The 27,473-nt window shown below is 34.2% G+C and overlaps 1 protein-coding gene and 1 pseudogene across 2 annotated transcripts in view; one reads left to right on the top strand and one right to left on the bottom strand.

Moving 5' to 3' along the window:
* Nucleotides 1-27,473, bottom strand: part of KIAA1958 (KIAA1958 ortholog) — a 219,045-nt gene that overhangs the window by 187,186 nt on the left and 4,386 nt on the right. The gene's annotated exons all lie outside the window — the stretch shown is intronic.
* Nucleotides 26,211-27,279, top strand: LOC100923231 (annotated as a pseudogene).

The raw sequence follows: 27,473 nt of genomic DNA, 5'->3' as shown, positions 1-27,473 counted from the left end.
ATTCAAATTTATAAGAATAACAGTCATCCCTCCCATTTCCTATGATAGTCGAAGGATGTGAACAAGCAATTTTTAAAGGAAAAAATCCAAGCTATCACTAGTCTATGAAAAAAATGTCCTGAATCGCAAGTAATTACAGAAATGCAAATTAAAGCAACTCTGAGTTTCCTTGCCTCAATAAGGTTGGCAAAAATAACAAAAAAGAAAAATGTCAAAAGTTAGAAGGTCTGAAAGGAAACAAGCACATTAATGCATTATTGGTAGAACTGTGCACTGGTAAATTGGTAAAAAACATTATGGAAAGCAACTTGTATTGATGCCCAAAAGTCAATAAACTGAGCAAATTCTTCGACCCAATGCCAATAATAAGGGTATGCTCTAAAGAGATTTTAAAAATAATTGGAAAAGGATTTATTTGTACAAAAATATTTGTAGCAACTCGTCTTTTAATGGCAAACAATTGGAAAATAAGGTGACACCCATCAACTGATGAATGCATTAAACAACTTGTGGTATATGAATGTAACAATATTATTGCTTTGCAAGAAATATTATAAGGGATGGTTTTGGAGAAACCTGGAAAGTTTCATATAAACAGGTACAAAGTGAAGACAGCAGAACCAGGTAAAGAGTTTAAAAATAACAACAAAATTAAAAGCACAAATAACATTGAAGGATTGGAACTCTTATTAAAGTAATAACCATTTTTAGAAATGATCTTCAAGCAAATTACCTACTTCCTAATAAAGTAGTGAAAGATTCAAGATGCAAAATAAAACATGAATTTTTTGGCATAACAAAATAAAGGAATTTGTTTTTGTTTGACTATATATGTTTGTTACAAGAATTTTGATTCAACATGCAGCATAAATCCACATAAATAATCATCCTTTCTATGTTATCAACAAAGTTCAGCAGCAAGAGATACAAAGAGAAATTCCATTTAAAATAACTGTAGATAACATAAAATATTTGGGAATATACCTGTCAAGACAAAGTTAGGGACTATATGAACACAATTACAAAATACTTTTCACATAAAGTCAGATCTAAACAATTGGAAAAATAGCAAATGCTCATAGATAGATTGAGCCAATATAATAAAAACAGCAGTTCTACCTAAATTAATATATTTCTTCAGTGCCATACCAATCAAACTGCCAAAGAGCTACTTTATGAGGTGGAAAAAATAATAACAAAGTTCATCTGGAAAAACAAAAGGTCAAGAATTTCAAGGAAATTAAGGGAAAAAAATGCAAATGGTGGTGACTTAGCTGTACTAGACCTAAACTATATTATAAAATAGCAGTCATCAAAAATATTTTGTATTGGCTAAAAAACAGAATAGTTGATCAGTGAAATAGGTTAGGTTCACAAGATACAATGGTCAATGACTATAGTAATCTAGTGAGAAAGTACTTAAGGTTAATGGACATTTAAAAAAAATCTATTATTATATGTATATTATATGTATGCATGAAACCAGGATAAATTGATATAAATAAATTCTATTAAAAGTAATAGAATAGTTTGAATACTTTGGTATTAACCTAAGAATTTTTAAACAAAATAAAGAATAACTCTCTCCTCCTCAGAGCATATGGGGTAGAATCCAAAGTATAAATGGGAGTTTTAGAGAAGTTTGCTTCAACCATGGTCACTATAGCAGGAGAAAGACATGACATTCAATTCCCAGAATCCTGGAATTGAAAGATAAATGAGACAGGATTCTACATATCATCTTCAATAGGATGATAATAAAAGGACAAGTCCTGGGCATAATGGTAGCACCTTCCAGTTCTCTAAAAGGAATCTGTAACCTATTTTTGGTTCCAGTCTCTCAGTTGCAAAGCTCCACTATGCTGATAACTTATTTAAGAAAAACTTGCAAAACATTTTTATACAAAATACTGTTAAATCACATTTTTATTTTCTTATGCATATACTGTAAACCTTTCATTAATCTGTTATAGTCAGTATTGTTCAAGTCCAAGTGTATTGTGATCTTTCTGGAACATGATTCTATCATCAAATATATCAATCTCATTTATCTCTTCTGATTTGGCATCATCCATTGCTTTGATAAGCACACTACCTCTTGATACAAAATGTTGCTTGGCTGAATCCTGTGGTATACCAATGGAAACTACTATTTAGAATGATATCAAGGCAGTCAACATTCTCCAGATGGTTACATCTATGTTGAGCATTTTCACAAAGACAAAGAGTAATAAAAGACTTTGCCTTGCCAAAATGTGCTGAAATAGTTAACACTATGTCTACAACATTCCCCTAATCTATCAGCCTAGTGTTACTATTTTTTTAAAAGTTAGTGATATACTTATGTTGAAAGGTGTTAAGGTTTAAAAAGGGAGAGCAAGATCAAAAAAAGTATCTTCAGTCTTAGGATACTTCTGGATGTCTTTCAAAGTGCACACAATTACTCTAATTTGGAAAGTCCTATATATCTTACTCTCTTCCTTACTCCATGTCTATTACCTCCTTTAAAAATTATCTCTTCTGGAAAGGGACCTGTATGTGCAAGAATGTTTGTGGCAGATCTCTTTGTAGTGACCAGAAACTGAAAACTCAGTGGATGCCCATCAATTGGAGAATGGCTGAAAAAATTGTGGCATATGAATATTATGGAATATTATTGTTCAGTAAGAAATGACCAGCAGGATGATTTCAGAAAGACCTGGAAAGATTTACATAAACTGATGCTAAGCGAAACAAGTAGAACCAGTAATATATTATATGCAGTAATAGCAAGATTGTGGAATGATCAATTATGAAAGACTTGGGTCTTCTCAACAGTTCAGTGATCCAAGGCAATCCCAATAAACTTTGGATAGAAAATGCTATCTGTCTCCAGAGAGAGAACTATAGAGAATGAATGTAAATTAACCCATGCTATGTTCTCTTATTTATTTTTTCATTTTCTTCTGTTTTTTTTCTTTCTCTTTGTTTTTCCCTTTTATTCCGATTTTTCTTCCTCAACATGAGTCATAAAGAAATGTGTATTTAAAAAAATAATTAATGTACATGTATAACTAGAAAAATAAATAAAACAATTTTTAAAAACTACCTTTTCTTGGAAGGTCCCATTTTTGGAAGGCCCAGTTGACCCAAATGACTCTCTCTCTTTCAGCATCCACTCAAGAATTCATGTTAATTGCATTAAATTAGCCCACTCTACTTAATCATTATATCTCCTTTTTTTACAGGTTCACTTCATATATTGGACTGAACCATTTGTGAACATGATATTGGATGATTCTTGCTCTTTTACTATTATTTTCATCTCCAACTATCACCTACCTGAGGTTTCTTTCAACTCATACCATTTTGCTCCAATTAATAATACAGTATTTTTCTGAAACAGAACTCCTAAAAGCATTTCCTCTCTAGGTCAGTTGATCTATAGTAAATGTCCATTGATACATCTGTTTTCATATGGAGGTGGGTTCTCTAAATCCTTTAATATTTAACAATATCTCTTAATTTTTCAGGTGACATCCTTGTAAGAACCAAAAGAAATCAAACAACAAAGAAACCATTCTCAATGTTAACACATTCTCTGAATTTATCCTCTACATCAAGAATTCTCTTTATACTCTTAAGCCCTATGACCAGTAACTTCTTTTCTCCTGATTTGATTCCTTAAATTCCTGGATAAAATTTCTTGTTAGAAAACTCAGTCAGGAATTCTAATTACCCCCCCTTCCTTCCTGTAGATTGCATTATGGTCTTGTTTCTTCATCATTATTATCTCTAAAAAATCTTTTGTTTTCAGCATTTCTTCCATCTGCTTTTTGGAACACGCAGATAAATGTCTACATTAAAATAACCTTTTACAGGTTTTTCACATTTAAAATAAATTATTATTATTAGTTTCTATGTTCTTGTTTTCTTCTGATCTCTCATCACCCTCCTATCTGTGGTTTCAGCTTGTAAAGAAATTCATTTATAAGTTTCAACATTTGCCAAAGTGCAAAAAATTCAAATGATATCAGTCCACTCAATGACACAGGCAGGAAGTATCTAGTATCATGCAGATGGCAAACATATCAAGTATCTCCTGTAGGCTTTTTATCAGATACAATAAAAATATACAACTAATGCAAAATATCAATTTCATTCTGTTTCTAGTTAACTTGAGACTGTACCACATGCATTACCTTATCTCTAACTGAATGCAGCAATCTGACCAAACCCATCACTAAGGGCTGAATTAAATTTCCTTAGCAGTAATATTATATATACAGAATGTTTATCTACCCCTGTCTTTTCTATTTTCTATCCTTAGTGTCTTGACAATGTAAAAGCAATTTAATTTGCTGCTTACCTCCTACTAACCAACATAATAAGGTCAAAACAAGTGCAAAGTGGTAAAATTGTATTCCCTTTTCCATTCCCTTTGAATACATAAAACTTAAGAACTACTGATCTCAATTAAGATGACATATTACCCAGGAGAAAAACAAACACCCTCTCTTTGGCATACCAGTAAACATCTTATGATACTCAAAAATTAGGAACCACTAAGAAGGTGTCCTATTTACAATTACTATTCAGTCTAAACTGCATATGGAAAATCTAATTAAATGCTAGACTAATATGTCAATTATATGGGCCTAACCTAGAAGGATAAAAGTATTCATCTTTCATGTTCTCTACCAGAAATAGTCTGGTAGATAGACAATAGCAGGGTCCTATGCCAGGGGAGTAGAGAATTCAGGACAAACATATGACACTCTGTCATTTTATTCTTAAATTTAAATATTTGTTCAATATTTTACTTCAATATTATATATATATATGTATATATACAAACACATAATATATATGTATCATAGCATGTTTTCTAATAGCAATCAACATTGAAATTATTTAAAATCAAGGTGTTAGGAGTCAAGATGGTAGAATACAGGCTAGGACCAGACTGAACTCTCCCAACATTGACCTCTAAAAAACTTTAAAATAGGGAGCCAATATGGCAGAGAAGAGACACTCTTTATCTGAGTTCTTCCTTTTGTCCCTCAGGTTGACACCAAATGAAGCCTCTGAATTGGTTTTGAAGTGACAGAACCCACAAATATTTGGAGTGTAACAAATTTCCAGCCGATGATATTTTGGAAGAACTTCAGAAAAGGGCTGTTTCAATCAGGGAGAAAGGGAGAATGCTGAGCACAGGTGCAGTGCAGAGACCCAAGGTGATGTGGGGGTCTGCACACAGGGAATCTACCCAGAGAATCTACAGCATTGTTGGCTACACTGTCCTGGTTGCAAGCCAGTAGATCAGCAGATTAGCTGTGAGATATCCAATACAAATACAAGAAGCAAATATTGAGCCCCTGAACCCCAGAATAACATGGGAATTGGCCAAGCCCACCTAGCACTGGAAGTTAGTCTGCACCAACCTTGTGCAGCCACTGTCACCTGCAAAGAAAGCATGAACAATCTTCCCTGTGCCCTAAAAACAGAACTCAACCTTTTTTAAAACTGAAAAAAAAGCAAAAAGAATTCTGACAATAAATAGTTTTTATAGAGAAAGAGAAAAACAGATCTCAAACTCTAAGGACACTAAAAGCAGATAATCTCCAGATGAAACCCCAAAGGGTGATATGAGTTGGTTTCCATATCATAAGGCTCTCTTGGAAGAATTCAAAAAGGATCTTAAAGGAGAATTAAAAGAAAAATGGAGAAAGGAAATGAGAACATTGCAGGAGAATTTGGAAAAGGAAATACAGAAATTATCTAAAGAAAATTCCTTACAAAATAGATTTAGTGAAATAGAAAAAGCATATAACAAGGGCAGCTAAATGACACAGTGGATAAAGGACCCTGAAGTCAGAAGGACCTGAATACAAATCTGATCTCAGACACTTAACACTTCATAGCTGTGTGACCCTGGTCAAGTCACTTAACTCCAACTGCCTTAGCAAAAAAAAAAAAAAAAAAAAATAGAAAGAAAGAAAAAGAAAAAACATATAACTCCTTATAAAATAAATTTGACAAAATGGAAAAAAAAATAACTCCTTGAAAAACAGAATTTGTGAAATGGAAAAAAAATCCATTGAAAAAAACAACTCATTTAAAAATTCAATTGGCCAAATACAAAATGAGCTAAAAAAGGTGACTAAAGAAAATAATTCACTGAAAATTAGAATTGAACAAATGGAAATGAATGACTCAGTGAGACTTCAAGAATCAGTCAAACAAAACCAAAAAAATAAAAAAAAATAAAAACAAAAAAAATAGAAGAAAGGGTAAAATACCTCATCGGAAAAAACAAATGACCTGGAAAATAGACCTAGGAAAGACAACCTAAGAATTATTGGACTTCCTGAAAACCATGATGGAAAAAAAAAGTCTAGACATCATCTTTCAGGAAATCATCAAGGAAAACTACTCTGATGTCCTAGAACCGAGGGCAAAATAACCATTGAAAGAATTCATCAATCACCTACTGAAAGAAATCCAAAATGAAAACTCCAGGAAATATCATAGCTAAATTTCAGAATTATTGGATCAAGAAGAAAATGTTGTAAGCAGCCAGAAAGAAATATCCAGGAGACACAATCAGGATTACTCAGGACCTAACAACTTCCATCTTTAAGGATCAAAGGGCCTGGAATCTGATATTCTGAAAGGCAAAGGGACTTGGATTACAGCCAAGTATCAACTATCCAGCAAAATTGAACATTATCTTTCAGGGAAGAAGATGGACAGGTGACTTTCATTTATTTCTTATAAAAAGGCCAGAGCTAAATTTGATCTCCAAACACAGAACTCAAGAAAAGTAATAATGGCAGAGGTAGAAATAATGATCGCAGCAGACTTAAAAAAAAAAAAAAAAAGCAAAAATAGACCTAATTAAAAGAAATAATCAGAGAAAAAATGTTTTGTTAAAAGTTATCTTAGACAATGAAATATTTTTCAAAATGGCATTTTTCTCTGCCAAAGATAAATATTTATAACAGTGGCAAAGATTTAGAAGCTGAGGGAATGCTCATCAATTGCGGAATGGCTGAACAAATCATGGTATATGCTTGTAATGGACTACTATTATGCTATAAGAAATGACAAGGAGAGAGATGGTTTTAGAAAAACATAGCAAGATCTATATGAACTTATAGAAAGTGAAAAGAGAAAAACTGGAAGTTCATTGTGCATGAGAATAGCAATGCTTTAATGATGATCAACACTGAAACACTTGACTACTCTGATCAATACGATGACCCAAGACAGTTCCAAAGAACTCAAGGTAAAAAAATACTATCCAGCTTTAGAGAAAATTTTTAAACTCAGTGCAAACTGAAGTATAATTTTTGCTTCCTTTGTCTTGTTTTGTTATATGGTTAACATGGAAATATATTTTCCATGATTTCATATGTATAATTGATATTACACTGTCTTCTCAGTTGTTGGGGTAAAATCTGGAATTCAAAATTCTTTTAAATGCTAAAAATAAATAATAAAATGTACTTTAAAAAACAAAGTTCAAAGTGTTAGAAGCATGACTTGTTCAAAAAGTAGTTTAGAGGAAGAAATTAATGGTATGGCTTTGATTTAGTAATATTTATCAGGTGACAAGAACATATGAAATCTAGATATATGGCATAAGTTAAGAAAGAACCACTTTTTATGTACCTCACCTAAACCATAGGATAAGGTTGAGTGAAGCAGCAACAATCTAACAACTACCAAAACACCACCTATCTACAAAATAGATAGATTGGTACTTAACAATTTTAAAAAGCAAGTCAGGTATAGAGCTAAGACTCCAATCTTCATCCACTGTACTCAATCTGATGTGGACCATATTGTTCCATACTACACCATACTCCAACTCTGAGAACAACTATGGAAATGTTCTCAAAATGAGAAGAAAAAAGTGAAAATCAATTAGGGTGCCAACATAAGAACCAAGATATACAAGGGAATTTAATTCAGTATAAAAATAAATCAAATGTGACCATGTAATTATAATTAGCATAAACACAGACATATCAATCTAAACAACTTCAAATGACAGTTTTATTTGGAAATAAAATGTGTATGATTTTAAGATCAATGCAAATTACTACATGACATAATAAGGATATTTAATAATAAGTAATAATAAGTAATTTTCAGCCATAGTGTAAAGTTCACCTTACTAAAATAAAATTGTAAGATAAAATGTTGATTTAATTGCAAAATTCCCACAAATGTAATGTTACAATACAAGTTGATGTTATTTTCCAAGGGCCAGGTGGGTCAACTTTAAGATCCACAGACATCACATGCAAATAACTATTTAACCAAACATAAATGATAGATGTATTAAGACTATTAATTTTTTAAAAGTATATATAAATCAATCACCTGTAATTTTATTTAACATAAGAAAGCCATGGAATGTATTCCTCAGAGCACTCATTTTGTTACTCAGTAATTCTTGCTGATTTTTACTGAAATTATATGATGAAAGACCCCTCAGCTAAGGTTGTTAAATTTATAAGGGCTTCTTTCAGAAGTATTTGATAGGCATCCAGAGACTTCTTTAGAAGCTGATCCAAAAAAGGTTCATTTGCTACCCAACTTTTCTCATTTGTGGTTTTCTTGGAGCAACCATAGATATCAGAGAGAAATTTTTGTTCTTTTTGTTTGAATTTTGGATCTCTTTCCTCATTAACTGCTTGCTACATTGCATGTTCTTGGTATTATATGAAATAAAATGGGTGTAAGGGACAGAGTACTGGCAAACTGAAGATAATTAAGGAAACATCTCACATTCATCATAGCATGCTCTCTGTGCATGTGTGTATACACACACACACACACACATATGTATTCTTGATTTCTCACTTTTTACAACTCCTTTTTCTCTTCCATTTCTCAACCCTTAAATTCTAGAAAAATTCCTAAGTTTTGTTTTATTTTAATTATTCCCAGGGTATCAGCACCATAAACATTGGTATATGTATGAGAAGTTCAGTGTGAGTAGAAATGAGAAGAGGAAATTAGGTATGAAATGTAAGCTTGTAAGCTAGGCCTGGCCAGACAGTGTTTTCTATACAGGAAGACATTTCAGAAAAGAAAAACTATGAATTAACCCATTGCCCAGGCATCAAAATTATATGAAGATGGAAGATGAAGATAGGAATTTGTCTTATATAGTCTTTACATACTTGATTTTGAGTATATAATTTCTATAACACAAATACATCAGAAGATAAAGGGGGAATGTAATGATAGACACCCTTTAACTGAGTTTCTGTGGGAAAGACTTAATAAGTACTTGGTTGCTGCAAATACTACAGGACTTCTCTGTGATTTTATCTGAGTGTTCTTTTGATACAGATCATAACCCCTCAGGGACATAGTAGAAAGCTTTTGAGTATTGCTGTCACCAAAAATTTATCACCTGCTGTCAGCTTGGTGATCACATGCCCAAATTAAGCTGGCTTGGTCCTTGGACAATAGACATATCATCCATCACAGGACTAAACTTGCACTCATGTGCAAACTTAGTAAGACTTGTGAAAGTCTATTTTTCATCAGAAGAAGGAAATAAATATTAAGTATCTACTATGTGTCAGGCACTCTGCTCTTCACAACAACTCCGAGAATTAGCTATTGTTATTATTCTCATTTTACAGAAGAGAAAACTGAGGTAAACATAGGATAAGTGACTTGCCCAGGGTCAGTGTCTGTGAACAAATCTGAGCTTGGGTTTTCCTGACTCCCAAGCCCAACACTCTTTCATAAGTTCAAGTCTCACATTTTCTACTGGCTGCTACTCATCTTTTCCTAAATGTGCTACTGGGTGTCATACACTCAGTATGTACAAAACTGAATTTATCACCTTCTCCCTGGAACTATCTTTTTCTCTTAATTTTATGACTTCCGTTGATGGTACCACCAATCTCCTAGATATCCAAATTTAAAACCTTGGAGTCATCTGTGACCCCTGTCGCACACACTCTAGACTCCTCCCATCCAATCTAATAAGTCCTGTCAGTTCCACCTCAGCAATATTATTCTCAGCCAACTCTCCTCCTTTCTACTCACTGCCACCCACCTCATCCTAAACTCTTATTATCTTTATCTGGATTATTGTTATGGCTTCCTTACTGGTTTATCTGCCTTTAGCCTTTCTCCTAATTTATCCTTCACACAGCTGCCAAAATAATCTTCCTAATGCATAGTTCTGACCCTGTTATTTTCCTATTCAAAATTTCAATGGCTCCTTGTTGCCAAATGAATACAAACTAAAGTTTATGTCTATCCACTAAGAATCTAGTTCCAAATTATCTTTCTTGTCTTGCTTTTTATATACTTTACCTATATTCTAATGAATTGCTAATTAATTTGTGGAATTATTAAATGGGGGCAAACATACCTGTTCTTTGAGTAGTCATTGGGAAAAACCACAATGGCAACAGGGAATATTACTTCCATCACATTTTAATAAGACAAAGAAGGTAGAGGGGCAAATAGAACAGTACAGACAAATGACACAGAGTAGAGGTGGGATGTACAGAGGTAGGCACCTGGAAATGGGGAATAGGATGTGAAGAAAGGTAGGGATAATGGGAAAGAAACAAAGTCACTTATATAAACCTGGATTAGAGTTGGAAGCACTCTGTAGCATGTTCCCAGATGGAAATCAAAGAGTTCTCAGAATTACATGAACTGATGCTAAGTGAAATGAGCAGAATCAGGAGATAACATTATATATGACAGCAAAATCATATGATGATAAATTTTGATGGACATGGCTCTCGTCAACAATGAGATGATTCAGGCCAGTTCCAATGGTCTTGTGATGAAGAGAGCCATCTGCATCCAGAGAGAGGACTGTAGAAATTGAGGGTGGATCACAGCATAGTATTTTCACTCTTTTTGTTGTTGTTTGCTTGCATTTTGTTTTCTTTCTCATTTTTTTCCTTTTTGATCTGATTTTTCTTGTGCAGCATGATATTTGTGGAAATATGTGTAGAAGAATTGCACATGTTTAACATATATTGGATTACTTGCCATCTAGAAGGGGGGTGGGGGAATGGAGGGAAAAAATTTAGAACACAAGGGTGAATGTTGAAAATTATCCATGAATATATTTTGAAAATAAAAATCTTTAATTAAAAAAAAGAGTTCTTGGAGTGCAGGAGTTTGGAGTATCATTTTATAATAAGGTTTTGATGGTGGACAGACTAACTCTCATCTATGTAGTCTTGGAATTAGTTCATTAACTTATCCATATCAACTCAAAGTTATCAGCAACATTTGGTGTTCTTACTGTGGATGTTTATCTGAGGCTTATAGACTATAAGCAGTTAACAATACCAAAGGGCTCTTATAGCCACACCTAGTTGTCTTCTGATTTCACACATAATCTCAGGATGCAATCCTGAGTTAATATATGACACAGCTTGCAAGTAACTATTATGTTCCTTTGATCTATGGGACAAGCTGTAAGTTCTAGAATCTTCTTTACAATCTTTCCTGTCCTTGGTAATTTATATTGGCTACTTACAGACTTGCTACAGCAACTAGAAGAGGTGAGGATGATGAGGTCGTGGGTAGACAGGTAGACATTGGCAGAGAAAGCCAATGTGGAAGTCTAGCTACTCCCTTGGGCAAACATAGAAGGGCACTGATGGGATCATCTCAGCTTATCAAATGGATTTTTGATTACAGTCCTACCCCAGGTGGAGGTCTCTAGAAATCCCACCTTTACCACATCCAATCAGAAAGCCAGATTATGATGTGTCAAACCCCATAGGTTATATTTCTCCTATAAAAGAATTATCTACACTCTAGATCCTTGCTAAACTTCTCTATGAATTTAGTCCCCTAGTCAATGACATACTCCTAGTTATAGCTAAACTCCTTTTAAGGGGCTAAACTCCTTTTAAGGGTTGGCCTGCCATGCTATATTTTCACCTCATTTGCCCCTTTATAGCATCTTCCTCCTGGTTACTTCTAAGGAACTTGTCTTTCTTTTGTTAATTGCTAAAACCTCTTTCCTTACTAAAAACCTTTAAGGATTTAGCCCTCTTTTAGCAAGCATGATAAAATCTTTGCCCCTTGATTTGGAGAATGTCTAAGCCTACAAATTCTTTTGCAACAACTCAAGACACTAGCCCTTAACCTCAAAATACTTTTAAGGTATCACCTCCATACCCCATCATTTGGTGACTGAATCCCATCATTCTGGTCTGCACCCCATAACCTCAACACTTTGGTGGCCCATATAGGGAACTTCATTCAGTGGAGGTTGTAAGAGGGACAGAGCAAGATACAATTTGAACATATTCAGATGGACTCCTATACATCTTAAACTTTTTCCAATCATTATTTTCATTCATCTAGCCTCCTTTCTATTCACTGCTAACCACATTATCCCAAACTCTTATTATATTTATCTTTTTGTCTGAGGAATTTTTATGTGACCTAAAAATAGGTATTGAAATCAAACATCTTCTAATAATACATTATAATCTCATAACCTTCACATTCAGCTACAAGACCCCATATGGGGTTTAAGAAGCTGGGAACTAATCTCCTATCCTCATTTCTTATTCTATCTACTCCTACCTTTGTACATTTGTAAAGATCATCCCACATCACATTACACATAAACACCACATCTCTCATTGTTGTATTCTTTTTCTTCTTCCAAGTCTTAGCTGAAGTATCCCTTTCCTGTCAAATGATTCCTTGATAATAATAATTGCTAACATTTATTTAGCACTTTACATACAATAACTCAACAACTTTGGAAGGTAAAGGCTATAGTCTACTATCTTGATTTTATGGTGAGGAAACTGAGTTTCATGGTGTGGCTCTCTCTTACTCTTCCAAGTCCTCTCATGAAGACTTCTCCCCTCACAACCTTACAACCCAACTAGTGATACTGACCTCTTTGCTGCTGCTGCTCTCATAAAATATCCCATCTCCCAACGCCAGACATTTCCCTCTTCATCTCCATCTCCTGGCTTTCTTGACTTCCTTTGATTCTCGTCTAAACTCTTAATCTCCCTTAATGTTAGTACCTTCCCTCACTTTATTATCTCCAATTTATACTCCAGCATAACTAATTTGCACGTTGTCTCTCTCAAGAGACCATGAGCTCTTTTGGTTTTTGTTTTCTTATGTTTATTTGCCTTTGTATGCCCAGCACTTAGCCCAGGGCCTGACCCACAGTAGGTGCTTAAATGCTTCTTTATTGACTGACTCCACTTATGATCCTGTAGGCAGTAAGTGCTTAAGAACCCATCTCTCCTGAATTCTTTCCACTACAACATACTACCTGATTCCTTTAAATAGAATTAATCTATTTTTTCCTAATCTCTCCAATGCACTAAATTTACATTATAGATTTTTATTGTAGTTAGCTCTATACATATTTATTTATATACACATCTCTTCCAACCCACAAGACTGTAAACTCCTTGAGATGAAGAGACTGTCAATTTATTTGCTTATTAACTCTAGTCCAGCCTTTTTACCTTGAATCTCTTCAACATCATGATAGGCATTTATCTATTTATTTTAAAATATTCCAGGGATAGAGAAACCATGGTCTCCCTCCTTTGACAATTATTGCCATATTATAAATCTCTTCCTTATTTTATTTTTTAATATAGATAGGTAAACTTGTTTATTTTGGTGGTATTACAATAGTCTTATCTTGTAATAAGCAGAATAAGAATAAGATAACAACCTTGGAGATAATTCTCATCTCTAAAGATTTAAATGGTAGGACCAAGTCTTTAGGGACAGTCTAAGCAGGTTCATGGCTAGGAACCTGCTAGGAGAGCAAGGAGAGATGGACCAGTCCTTGGCTCATTTTATTATTAGTTGCCCTGCTGCACTGCCATAGAGATCTGCTGCGGAAGCCCAGGCTCATTCTCAGTTAACAATGACCATTGGAGATAAGAAGTCTCTTGTGAGATGGCCCTCTGAGACATAAGGGATAGTATAACTAAGCATTCGCTATTCAATCTCAGTGTCCATTTTCTCCTTATTTTAAAGTAAATATTTCATATCATGCATAGAGATGTGAAAGATTTAGTTTCTGTAACTATATAAAAATACATATTTCATATGTAATTATAAATTGCATGTATAATTATTCTAATATGTAATATTAGAATTATTATGATGTAATTATATGCATATATTATAATTAGTAAGATATATTTACTTTATCCTTCTTTCCTCCATCCATTCTCTGGTCATTTCAAAGCCATACTGATTCAATTTTATTATTAAAGTATTCAATTTGGCAATGCCTTCTTTCTATATTACTGAATTTAGCTCTCTTATTGACTATAGATGAAGGCTACGTTTGTTCATTTAGCACAAGTGACACGCAGCTGAATTGCTTATAAAAATTTGAATTGAGCAAATATAGCAGTACAGCTTAACTAGTGGCTAGCAAGGCCAAATATCAGAGAGAAAATGGCTTGGGGAATCTGATAGGAAAGGGGGAAAAATAAGAGACAGTCTGTTTTATGGTATTAACCAGCCAACGGGAAACTGTTTGATGTCCAAAACAACTCTCAGACGTTTAATAATGTATATCTTTATGACATGGCTTTGAGCTGTTATTTCACCTCGGCTTCTAGCTAGACTGAATCAAATTTTAACTACCCTGATGACACTATACATATGCAAGTAGCAAATGCAGCCTATTAAAGCAGATGCAGTGTATTTAAAAGTGCTCAATTAAATTGTGGAATGTTTCTTGTAAATTAAGGCCCTGTTGAATAACCATCTTCCATGCAAATTATCTTTTTTCTTCGTTCCAACAATGTGCCTTCATCATATGTAGCAGCTTTAGCATACACTTCTTTGCAGGGCTTGACATAATGAATTCTGCCTCATTATTCCAATAGAGATGAGGAAAAGAACTTAGGCTTTTTAATTTTTCCTTGCCAGACAGCCTTTGTGAATGCACTAGTAGTCAGGGTTTACTTTTCCATGACCTGATCTGAGTGGGCTATGCTTCAGAGTGAATTATTTAACCAAGTGCATACTACCAATGCATTTATGAGACTCAACCAATGAAGTAGATTTCTGATGGAAAAATACCAGAGGAATATTCATGCTCTCTCTTACCGTCCTCAAAACAGTAATTTTCCATTGGAAACACAGATGCTCACTATATTAATCCTTATTTAAAGCCATTAAGGAACAGTCATCAAGGAGAAAAATGTCACTTACTAGAGTGCAATTATCAAAAGCAACACAATCCAGCAGATTAATGTAATATAAGTATTATATTCAGGTATGGAAACTTTGACTGATATCCAAATAGATAGATATAAGTGGAGTTACCTCAGGATTACCACATTATACCTTTTAGAAAACACCAATCAAATATGTTCAGAAATGTCAGACAAATGTTTGACTACAATAACTATCTAAAGCTCAAAGAAATGCTTAATTTTTAATGCCACAAAAATGCACAGTTAATACAAACCCAATCTGATAGGATCAGGGTTGAATTTTCAACCCTCTAATGACTAAAAACACTATATAGATTCCCCTAAGATTTAAATGCAGGATTCAGCATGTTGTAATTTGAATTCAGAGCACCAGCTTTCAAGTCTTGGCTCTGTCATTTGGTAGCTGTATGATCTTGGTCAAATCATTTAACTTCCCTGAAGTGTCTTCTTTCAGTAAGAATAAATTATCTTTTATTTCCCTTTCATTTCTAGATTCTATCAACATTAGCTGGGCTTAGTCTAATAAACTGGCACAAGCCTGGGAATGAAAAAGAGAACATTAGTGGATAGCGTCTCTAGATTCAGAAAAGCAATCTCTCTGATTACTTTGATTGTATTTCTTAAGTCTATGTTTTCCTTTCCAGATGGAATGTCTCTAAACCCCACTAGTTAAAATATTAACTGTACTTTGTTAATTAAATTTAAACTTTTTTAAAAAATTTTATTGTGTGGTAAAGGTGCTTTTTTAAAGGTATTACTATTCATCTCAATACAAAGTCTAAGACAAAACCAACTTATTCATCTAAATTCTGATAGTGCTTTTTATCATATTCTTTTCAAAATAAATGCTGGTCACAGAAAATGCCATGTTATAATAACTGGCTTTAGAAGCAAGTTAAATCCTAGATAGGGATGCCCATACTGAATGTATCACTATATACATGTAAACATACACACACACACATACTCATATGTATACGTGTGTATGTGTACTATTGTAGTTCAGTCATATCTGACTCTTCATGATCTTGTAGACCATACTATCCAAGGGATTTTCTTGGGAAAAATATTGTAGTAGAGAGAAAGAACCTGAATTTTCAAACATTAAAGCATGGGAGAGGAGAGAGAACAAAATTTGATCCAACTAACATTCAGATTTCTTCTAGAACAAAATAATAAAAACTTATGTATTTTCAAAATACTTACAAACAAAAAATATAAGGGACCCTTAGGATGGGCTGAATATTTTAAATAAAATAATAACCCCTATTTTTACCACATCTTGAATTTAGTAAGCTGACTTTCAATTTTTTCATTTCTTTAGGTTTTACCACATATATTCACACATGTGCATGTATACACACACGTGCATGCACACACAAACACACACACACACAGCAGTTAGGTGGCAGAATGGATAGAATGCTTAGTCTGAAGTTAGGAATACTTATCTTGTAAAATTCAAATCTGACCTCAAACACTAGCTGTGTGACCCTGAGTGAGATCTATTTGCCTCAGTTTTGTCATCTGTAAAATGAATTAGAGAAAGAAATGGCAAACCATTCCAGGATTTTTGCCAATAAAAACTCCCAAATGGGGCCACAAAGAATAGGACATAATTGAAAAAAAAGACTAAATAACAACAACCTTTCCTATTTTCCTCCTCTCCCAACTGCAACTGCCTCTTCTTCTTCCTTTAATTTACCTTGTATATATTTATGTATTTACTTAGACATGTACATGTTATTTCCTAGATAAAATGTAAACTCCATGACGGTACCCTCTGGTTTTTTTTAACCCTCAGGGTCTAGCATAAAATACTTGATACACAGTCAGCACATAATATTTATTAATTAATTTATTATACAACCAAATACCATCTTACAGAAACTCCTGAAATCATCATTTGGCTAACCCATAGCCAAATGGGGAATAGCTATTCCCATAGAAAGTAATACTGCTCCATAATAGTATTTTACCAAATGCATTGAAGATATAGCTGTAATTCATTTAAGGCAATAGATTGCTTTAAAGGATGTTTGTACATATTGCTTTTAAAATCGAATCACACTTTTTCACTGACATTATAATTTATAATTTTATTCCCTCCAAAAACAATATTTATCCCAAAATAAAGATTTTTTAAAAATCATATTTAGGAACAATAACTTTTTATCTTGAGACTTATTGACTCCAGATATGAAAGATAAAAAGCAAGTCAAGATGCTACTATGAAACCTAGTTCTTGTTGTTGCTTTTCAGTCTTATTCAACACCCCATTTGGAGTTTTCTCAACTTGCTACTTAAAATCTTATGCAAATCAAGAAGAAATTAAATAAAATTACAGATGCAGGAAAGAAAAGTTACTTAAAACAAAGAATGGAAAGAATGAGCCAAGAGACAGGGTATGTTTCAATTAAATCTTAATAAATTTACACATGTAAATAAAATGAAACAGTAGATGCAAATCTTACCTTGAAAGTCACTTTACACATATTTTTAGTTATTAATACCATCAAAATATCTTTTTAAGAGGGGAGCAAATCTGTGATTTCATCAGGTACAGGGAACTCTTATCATGAGATGGGAACATCTATCATCATCCTTCCACTCTTAAGAATCAGCAAATTGCCCATGCTAGACTCACAGATACTAAAAAAAAAAAAAAAAAAATACTTAAAACTGGTTTGTGTCTATCAAAAAAGTTAATTTGAATTGAAAGAATCAATTCAGAAGTTTCTCTCAAATTTTAAACCAACTTTGATATTAATTAACCCATCTATTTTAATAATTTTCACACTAGCTAATACATAGCTGCCTCAGCAGAGTTTCAAATATAATTTTAGAGACCTGATTTAATTCAAATATTACCACCTTGTGGAACAAAGAAAGATATAATAAAGTTCCTTTCTTCAAGGAGATTATAATCTTATCAGAGGAAAATTCATATGCATAAGAACTCCAAAATGTATGCTACAAAGAGTTCATTGTGGAAATACCCAAAGGGGAATAATCGATATGCAAAAAAGCTTCCTAGAAGTATGAATTGAGAGGGTCCTTGGGGGAAAAAAATCAGATTTTTATTTTTAAGGAGGACCAATGAGAAAAAGTGTGATGTTTTCAGAAGGAGAAATGTGGTCTGACAAGTAGGAGGTACTTGTTAGGAAATATAAGATAAAACTAGATAAGTGTCGAAAGAGGATTTTAAGAGCTAAAAGTGGTCTCTTAAGACAAACTGTCTCAATATTTCTCTTCCTGCTAATCATTCTACAAAAGGAAATTCAGAGGATTTTAAGAGTTCAAAGAAGTTGTCCCCTTTTCTTTATCCTGTTGCCTAAATAAAGAAGGCACTGTTTTCTTTGGTCTAGTGTAAATGGTTATGCTAAAAAGGATGAAATCTCTTCTCAGTAATAATTTAAGCCTCCTCTTTTGTTGCAATAAGACTGGTTCCCATTTACTTGCTCTGTGAATGATACAAAACAAACTGCTCAAAGGAACATATCTTTTTTTTTGTTATAGAAATGTCACCTGCCAGATTATCAGATGCAGGTTTCTATCAACTATCGGGGGATGTGTCATACTCTTGAGGAAATAAATAAACTTCAGTTTTCTTGCTTGTCCATATCATGTGTAGGCTTATTTATTAACAGTAGCTAGTCAGGATTCCCCCCCAAAAAAAATTTGCTCAGCAACTGAAAAGGCAAAGTAAAATCATTAAGGTAACTACCACTTTTAAGGCCAAAGTGAAAAGTTTGATCTTGATTAGATACATTTAAAATAGGACAAACTGTAACTTCTGAAGCAAAGTAGTTAAGTTTTGTTTTGTTTTGTTTTTAAGCACAAGTTAGGTTAGTTAGATGGAGCAACACAGAATGTTCGTCTGAAAGACCATTTCCTGAGTTCAAAGCTGGCCTTCACACTTGCTGTGTGGCCTTGGGCAAGCCATTTCATTCTGTTTGCCTTGGTTTCCTCATCTGTAAAAAGACTGGAGAAGGAAATGACAAATCCCTCCAGTATCTTTGCCAAGAAAATCTCAAATGGAGTCATAAAAATTAAGGCACAACTGAAAACGACCAAACAACAACAAAACATAAAGGTAGCTATAAAATACATTCATTGGGCAAGAGATTAGCAACAGGGAGCCCATCTAAGAGACTTTTTTTTTTGGCAGTAATCCAGTTACTGGAATATATTGAACCCAATATATTGGACCCAAAATCAGTCTTCTTTAAGACTCACCACTAGGGTCAGCTAGATGACACAGTGGATAGAATCCCTGAAGTCAGAAGAACCTGAGTTCAAATCCAGCTTCAAACACTTTACACTTATTAGCTGTGTGACTCTGGGCAAGTTATTTAACCCCAATTGCCTTGCAAAAAAAGGAAAATAAAAAAAGACTAACCATTAGTGGGCATGAAAGTAGATCAGCTATTACCAATGACCTATAAATAAATCTGAAGAAATTTTTTTCTTCCAGATTTTCCAGGGATTGTGTTAAATGCTGGAAATGTAAAGAAAGTTAAAAGACAGTCCCTGACTTCAAGAAATTGAGAATCTAATTGAGGAGAAAACATGCAAATAACTATATACAGTCTGTATTCAGTATAAATTGGAGATGATCTTCAGAAAGAAAGCATTGGCATTAAGAGGGATCAGGAAAGGCTTCTTTTGGAAGGTAGAAATTTAGCTGGGATTTGAAAGAAGCCAGGAGGCAGAAATAAGGAGGGAGAAATTTCAGACATGGCATATTGTAAAGGGCTGAAACTCTGAGTAGCTGCACTGGAATCAGACAACCAAGCACTTAAGGCTAATTATTTATTGGACATACTCTATTAGCATATGCTTGGAAAAGGGCTCTTCCCACTATTCTGCGCAGGCTTGATCTTTTGGTGTATACAGAGAATTGTAGGAGGGATTGGGGGGTGGAGTAAGATAAGCTAGAGTCACTTTGGCGGTAGATGAGGAGAAGGGAGGTCATGGAGAACTTGCGTCCATCCCCTTCACTTCTACCCCTGAAGACCAAGAATAAAGACCAAGGACTTTTGCTTATCCTGATTCCGGTTGATTCTAAGGCATCCAGGGTGCTAACTTGGTCTTCACAGCATATAATTGGCAAGAATTCTTGGAATGAGATAATGCAATATGTCTTGTTTGAGGAACATCAAGAAAGTCAATGTAATAGTATCATTAAACATATGTATGACAAAGTATAAGATGGAAGAGACTGGGTAAGTTGGAGGGGAAAGGCAAGTTATGGATTTTAATGCCAAACAGAGACTTCAAACAAGATCTATTTGATCCTGGAAGTAACAGAGAGACATTGAAGTTTACTAAACAGGGATGGGAGAATGACATAGTCAGACCTGCACTTTAGAAAAATCATTTTGACTATTAAATGGAGAATGAACTGGAGTGGGGAAAGACTTGTGGCAAGCAGACCAACCAGCAGGCTACTATAATAGTCCAGAAGGGAGAGAAGGATGGATTTCATCAGGGTAGTGGCAGTCAGAAAAGAGGACATATTCGAGAGATGTTACAAAGCTAGAATCTACAATCTTTGACAATTGATTAGATATGAGTGGAGAGGGATCAGTGAAAGAGAGAGAGCAAGTAAGGAATCAAGGTCAACCCCTAGGTTATGAGCCATGGACAGTAACAGGGAAATTAAGAAAAGGGAAGAATTTAGGAGTTCAATTTTAAATATGTTGAGTGAGAGAGCAATATCTAAATGCTAGCAATTATATTCTAAAGATTACTAGAGTACTACTAAAGAGTAATGTAGTAAATGGAGAATGACAGAATACTAGAAAAGAATCTCACTTTTAGAAGACTACAACTTTCTGGTATCCTCTTGATGATACACCTATCCAGAGGTGTTATAACTTCTTCTGACTTCCTGCTAACTTCCTTTACCACAAGTAGAAGGTATACATTTGGAATGCTACCATTATGTATGTTTGTTCTATCTGAAGATTTTCCAGAGAATACAATGCACCATAATATGTTTTAATCAATTTGTTATCACTATGTTCCTGCCAAGTCCAATGTGGCTTTTTCTTAGGTATCATCCTTCTTTAACCTTTGTGTAGATCTTATCACTATTGAACATCTTTCCTTCTTAGCTTTTCTCTATTCTCCCCTTGTTTTCCTTCCTGATAGTCATCATTTTTAGGTTCATCATTTTTTTCCTTGACTTCCTAAGGGTGGATGTCTCCAATGGCCCTGTCTTCAGCTCACTCTCTCTTTTCTCCCACTGTAAACTGTCCTTTTGCCATCTCATCCCTACCCATGGCTTCATTTATTTACTCTACTCAGGTGACCTCCACACTTATATTTGCAGTTCCAATCTTCAGAGATTCAGGCTTTCAGCTTCTATTATCCATTAAATATCTGAATGTCTCATCCAGCACATCAAACTCAACATAGCACAAACTTCCCTTTAAACTTGTCCTTTTTCCTAATTTCTTTAACAAGTGATGGCACCATCATTTTCCCTCAACTTCAATACCTTAACTCTTCACTTCATTTTACTCATCTCTCCCAATTTATCCCAATCTAATCAGTGATCAGGAAGATCATTGAGTAGTAAGAACACAGGTTTTGATATGCGGAAGTTGGGTTTCAATTCTCACACTTGGCAGCTATGTATTATAGGTAAATTGCCTAAGCTCTATGAGTCTATTTCCTCATTTATAAAATTGGTATAATACCTTGCTGGGTTATTGCTTTGTAAACTTAATGTTCTTTATATAAAGCATACAAAAAGATAGACACCGGATCTATGATTTCACTGGTAGAGAGGGAGCTCTTGGTAAGGAACTTCTTCTGTCAAAGAAGGTCTATTCTTTGTCTTTTATTTTATAGTCTTAGTTGCCTGGAGCACCAAGAGATTACCATGACTTACCTAGATTGAAATGGCCAATAGGTACCAAATCAAAACAGATTCTTCCTAGATTAGAAGCCAGTTCTTCATCCAATATACCACACAACCAATCTCTCCTTCTATGAACTCTATATAAAACATTGTAAAGTACTTTGTAATCTTTAAAAATTCTCCAAAGTTGTGGATTATTATCACTATTATTTTTGTCAGTTTTATACCTCTCCAATTGATCTGCATCTTTCAACTCCTAATAATGATCCTGCCTCGTTCAGATCCTAGCATACAATAGGTACTTAATAAATGCTTATTGACTGACTATCTAATTACTTCTCCTCTGAATTATAATTATGACCTTCTGTTCTTCCTGCTCAAATCCATCTTTTCTATGGCTTCCAAAATAATCATTTTAATGCAGAGATATGATTAATTAATTCTTAAAAACTTTCAATGGCTTCCCTTTGCCTAACAAATAAATACAAACATGCTAACCAAGCATAAAGCCCTCCATTATTTAGCTGTAACACCACTCTCCTTTATTATTTGCTACTATTTTTACTTAGACACCCTGCATTCCAGCCAAACTAATCTCTTCACTCTTGTTCTCCCATCAAATTCAGGCCCTTCTACAACTCTTACATTTTTTTAAATTAATCAATCAACATTCATTTATTAAGCATCAAAAGAACATGGTGCACCTCCTTTGAATTTATGGGAATGCCTGGGAGACATTCCTTCTGTATGTTTATCTGTTAAAATAGTTTTCTTTCTTTCAAGGAGCAAACTTTAGTGCCACTCTCCTCTATGACTCCATTCTGCTTCCCTCCCTAGTGATCCCTCCTCTTTCTGTTTATCTTTCCTTATGTGTTTACGACCGTCTTAGACAGAAAATAAAAACTAGACTTCAGAGCAGGTGTTTGGGCTGGTCCATTATATTGGCTGAACAATATGTGTAAGAGGGAGAGCAAAAGAAGCAGGTGAGACCTCTTTGTAAATTAGCATTGTCTGTCTGGTTACCTGGACTACTTTCCCTCTTTCTTCCTTGTAATGGAGAAGCCTTAATACCAATCCCGAGGAACAAACTCCTTGATTTTATCTACTTTCTTTAAGCTGTCTCCTAGTAAAAGAAGCTGTTGTACTGACTAGAGCTCTTGGCAACAGCTGCTACCTTCCTGTTCCTATGACTCAATTACCTTGTCTCTCCAATTATGTTACCATTGTACTTACCTTTTATTCTAATTGTTTCAATTATTTTTGTACACTTCATATACCTGCTAATCCATAAAGGGAGGGAACCCTGTTCATCTGTGTTCCCAGAACCTAGCACAATGCCTTTGCATGCTGTAGGCATCAAATAAATATTGATCAAACTGAAACAAAACTAAAGTTGAACGTAAAAATAGCTCACATTCATAAACTGTTTAATGTTTGCAAAACATATTATCAAGTTTATTTTACTTCAGGCTCACAACAATTCTGCAAGATAAGCACTGTTCTCCCCATTTCATGGATGACAAAACTGAGACAGAGGTTAAGTGATTGCCCACCTAGGAAGTGTATGAAGCAAAATCTGAACTCAAATCATCCTGACTCCTGGACCAGCAGTATCCTTCTGCCTTTAATAGAAATTCTATGGCACCAAGAAATGAATTCAAGCAGAGTTGGAGGAAAATCAACAAACAAGGCCAAGGAGTTGTTCACTACTGCAAAAACTGGTCCTTACATAAGAGAGAACACTTTGCACAACATGTCATCAATAAGGATAGTAATATATTAGTACAATTGTAGCAGGGTCACCACAGAATGATAATTTCAATTAACAGAATACTTAGAAAACAAGCTCCTTTATGAGAATGGCACTGTTAAAAAAAAATGATTTTTCACAAATGATGAGGAGTATTATCAGTTTATCACAAGTACTACAATCAGCAGATTGGTTTGCTACTTTTAAGAAGATTGTAAAACTGCTAGGAAACCTGGAATGTCTCTAAGAATATCTTAAGCAATACCACTGAGGGGCGGAGAAGGTATGGAGGAAGATGGTTGGACTAAATGACCTCTAAGATCCCTTGTAGCTCAAAGTCTATGATCTTCTATGTTAATAGAAGGATTGCTGATGTATTAGAGAAAATATTTTTTCTAGTTGTTTAAATACACTTTTCATACTAAATGACTTGAACATTTATATATTTTTCCTTTCTGTGATGCACTTATGCTAAACTTCCCACACATCAGATTTAAAGACTGTAAAATGTACATTTTTCAATCCTTTTCATTTCTTGACCTCTTATTTAAATTGGATACTCAGCCTTATCAAAGCACCAAATTTTCACTATAACTAACCAACCCAGGGCCTCATTATGAAATTTCTGCAGAAGATTTGTTACCTAGGAAACCAACTAGAGCATTGGTAGATTGTAGATTTTGATTTCAGTCTTGCAAAAGTGTTTTCCAATCATGCTACTAAAGAAAGGTCATAAATCAACAAATCAGAACCAAGGTCAAGAAGTACCTGTATGAAAATTAATCTCTATAGGCCTATGGATTTTTTTTAATGGAAAAAACTTCCAGTCATCACAGACTTCTGTATTATGTAAATATTTCAAACAGGTTTCTTTACAAACATGAACTGTCAAAAAAAAAAATCTGTTTAAAATAAATGGCTGCTCTCCAGCCTTCAGCTCCTCTATTTTATTTTTTTTTTTTAAAGGCTGGGGGAAGGGGGAGCAACAAAATGACAACATTTAAGAGGAAACACTTCTCTGAAGCCAATTCACACATCTGGTAGCTGAATACTAATCCAAGACTGAACTCTGTATTTTTTATATGAATCATTTCAGAGCAATTGTTTAAGTGCTACACTCTCCTTAAACCAGTGTAAAATAAAGATCACAAAGAAAGTCACTGCCCACTCTTCTCAGATTCATAACAGTAGGAACCTTTGAGGGCATCTTTCCTATTTAAGTCATGCTCATTTATAAAATAGTGGGGGGAAGGGGGAAATGAAATCCCTAAATTATAATCCCTATGAAGAAAATACCACACTATTTTATCCTTTAACTTTTTTTTGCTTAAATTAACAGCAATGTTGATTGTTTAAAGTATCCAGTTAACATGAAGTAGACATTTTAAATTGGCTTTACCGATATTGCATTGATAATTAGCAAATATTAAAGATGTCAACAAAGTCAACTGATTTTAAAGCTTAGTAAGTATGGCCACCATTACTGTTCCCAAAAAGTGAGCCACTGTGTAGTTAATATACCATAAACTCAGACATTAAACAAAATCTCATTGTACAAGTCCCGTAGATTACTGGGAACAGTACTTATTTTCTATAAGATTAAAAAGGGGCAGAAAAAATAAATTCAAACTCAAAGAGAAATAATTACATGCTGAATTAACAAACAGCAGCTGGTCAAGGGAAATCAAAAGACAAAAAGGTGCCATGAGAGTTGTTTCATAATAATGCATATGATAACACTTTTAAATTAGCTAATTAGATTTAGGAAAACCAAATAGTTTGTATGACACCATCAAGGTGCTCAGTAAGGCCAAATAAAGATTAATAATGGTGCCCCTTTCCAAAGATTTCTTAAATTTCAAATATTACTTTGCATGCTGATGCATCTTCCATTCAGAGCAGATTCTGTTACTATTAAGATTACAAAATATATCTGTTAAATCTTATTATCACTATTGTGTACAAATTTCTCAATATATTTCAAAAAGCTGATAAACTGAGAAGCCTAGGTTGAAAGAATAAAGAGTAAGAAAAAAATGTGCTCTAGTATTTGCCACTAGAAGGAACTTGGGGAGTTTTGAGTCTTAATTACAAAAATTTATATTAAATCTTTAGCAAATTCCATTGTCTGCCTTCCTTATGGACATCTAAGCAGAAGTCAGATAATACAGTCAGATCAAATAATATGTCCTATTTGGACTTCTCTGTTGCAAATACATTTTTAGATATAAAAGGGAACAAAAAGCAAAAATTCTTCTCTGTGAGTACAATTTATGAAGTTGGTTGATTGTCCCTTCATAGAAGCAAGAACTCAGATCAAAGGAGCTGGAGAAGGGCAGGCAGGGAATTCTGAAGATCTTGAGCCTACAGTCCTGACAGATTTGTTGTATTATAATGGATCCTTCTGCAAGTCCTATCTGTCAGAACTCAAAACCCAACGGAAAGAACAACTTGGGACCATCAGAAAATCCAAATGTCAGACCAACAGACTTTAACTTCCTGAAAATGTTTGGAAAAGGCAGATATGGAAATTTTCTCTTCAGCAAATGCAAGTCTGTTGGGAGATTTTATGCTGTAAAAGTCTTACAGAAGAAATCCATCTTGAAAAAGAAAGAGCAAAATCATATCATGGCAAAGCCCAATGTACTACTAAAGGATGTGATGCACTAGCTCTTCTTACACTTGCCACACTGTTTCCTAGAACCCAGAGCTCAATTCTGTGCTGCTGATGTAGCTGGTGCTATTATTTATAGAGACCTGAAACCTAAGAATATTCCCTTGGATTTCCAGGATCATATTTTGTTAACTGATTTGGGGCTTTGTAAAGAAGGAAAAGAGTCAGAAGAAATCACATCCACTTTCTGTAGCACCCCTGAGTATTTGGCTCCTGAAGTATTGAGAAAATCATAAAGTTCATGATTAAACAGTAGATTGGTGGTATTATGAGATGCTCTGTGACTTGCCATGTTCCTATAGCTGAGATGTTTCTGAAATGTATGAGAACATTCTTCATAAGCCTCTCCAGATCTATGGAGGCAAGATAGTGGCAGCCTGTGACCTCTTCATGGCCTTCCCCAAAAGGACCAAAAAAAAAAAAAGACTTGTGGGCCAAAGCAGACTTTCTTGGGATAAAAAAATCATGTCTTCTTCAGCACACTAAACAGGGATGATTTATGCCACAAGTGACTGACTCCTTTCAACCCAAATGTAGTGGGGCCTGTTGATTTAAGATACTTTGACCCAGACTTCACTAAGGAAGCAATTTCCAGTTCTGTTGTACATATACTGAATTTAACAGCCATCAACTTTAAAGGTTCCCATGCATTTTTAGAGTTTTTTATGCACCTGGGGATGAGAATTTTAAAAAACTACTAATAAGCCCAGGCATTATCTCTAAAGAGGTACTTGTATTATTTGTCTTTTGAATCAAATTGTATTGTCCTAAAGTGCAAAATGTGAGGAGTATAACTGATTATGTCCCAATTTTCTCACATTTACCAAACAACCCTTCTAAATGCTAAAGCAGAATGATATTCATTTGATGTGATAAAACTTAACAAAAAATAAGAAATAGAAAAAGAAAGAAAGGAAGAAGAGAAATAAGGGGGGAAAAGAGAGT

Source organism: Sarcophilus harrisii, chromosome 1, assembly GCF_902635505.1.
Source record: "Sarcophilus harrisii chromosome 1, mSarHar1.11, whole genome shotgun sequence".
Taxonomy (NCBI): domain Eukaryota; kingdom Metazoa; phylum Chordata; class Mammalia; order Dasyuromorphia; family Dasyuridae; genus Sarcophilus; species Sarcophilus harrisii.
This window is presented reverse-complemented; position numbering and strand designations above follow the sequence as displayed.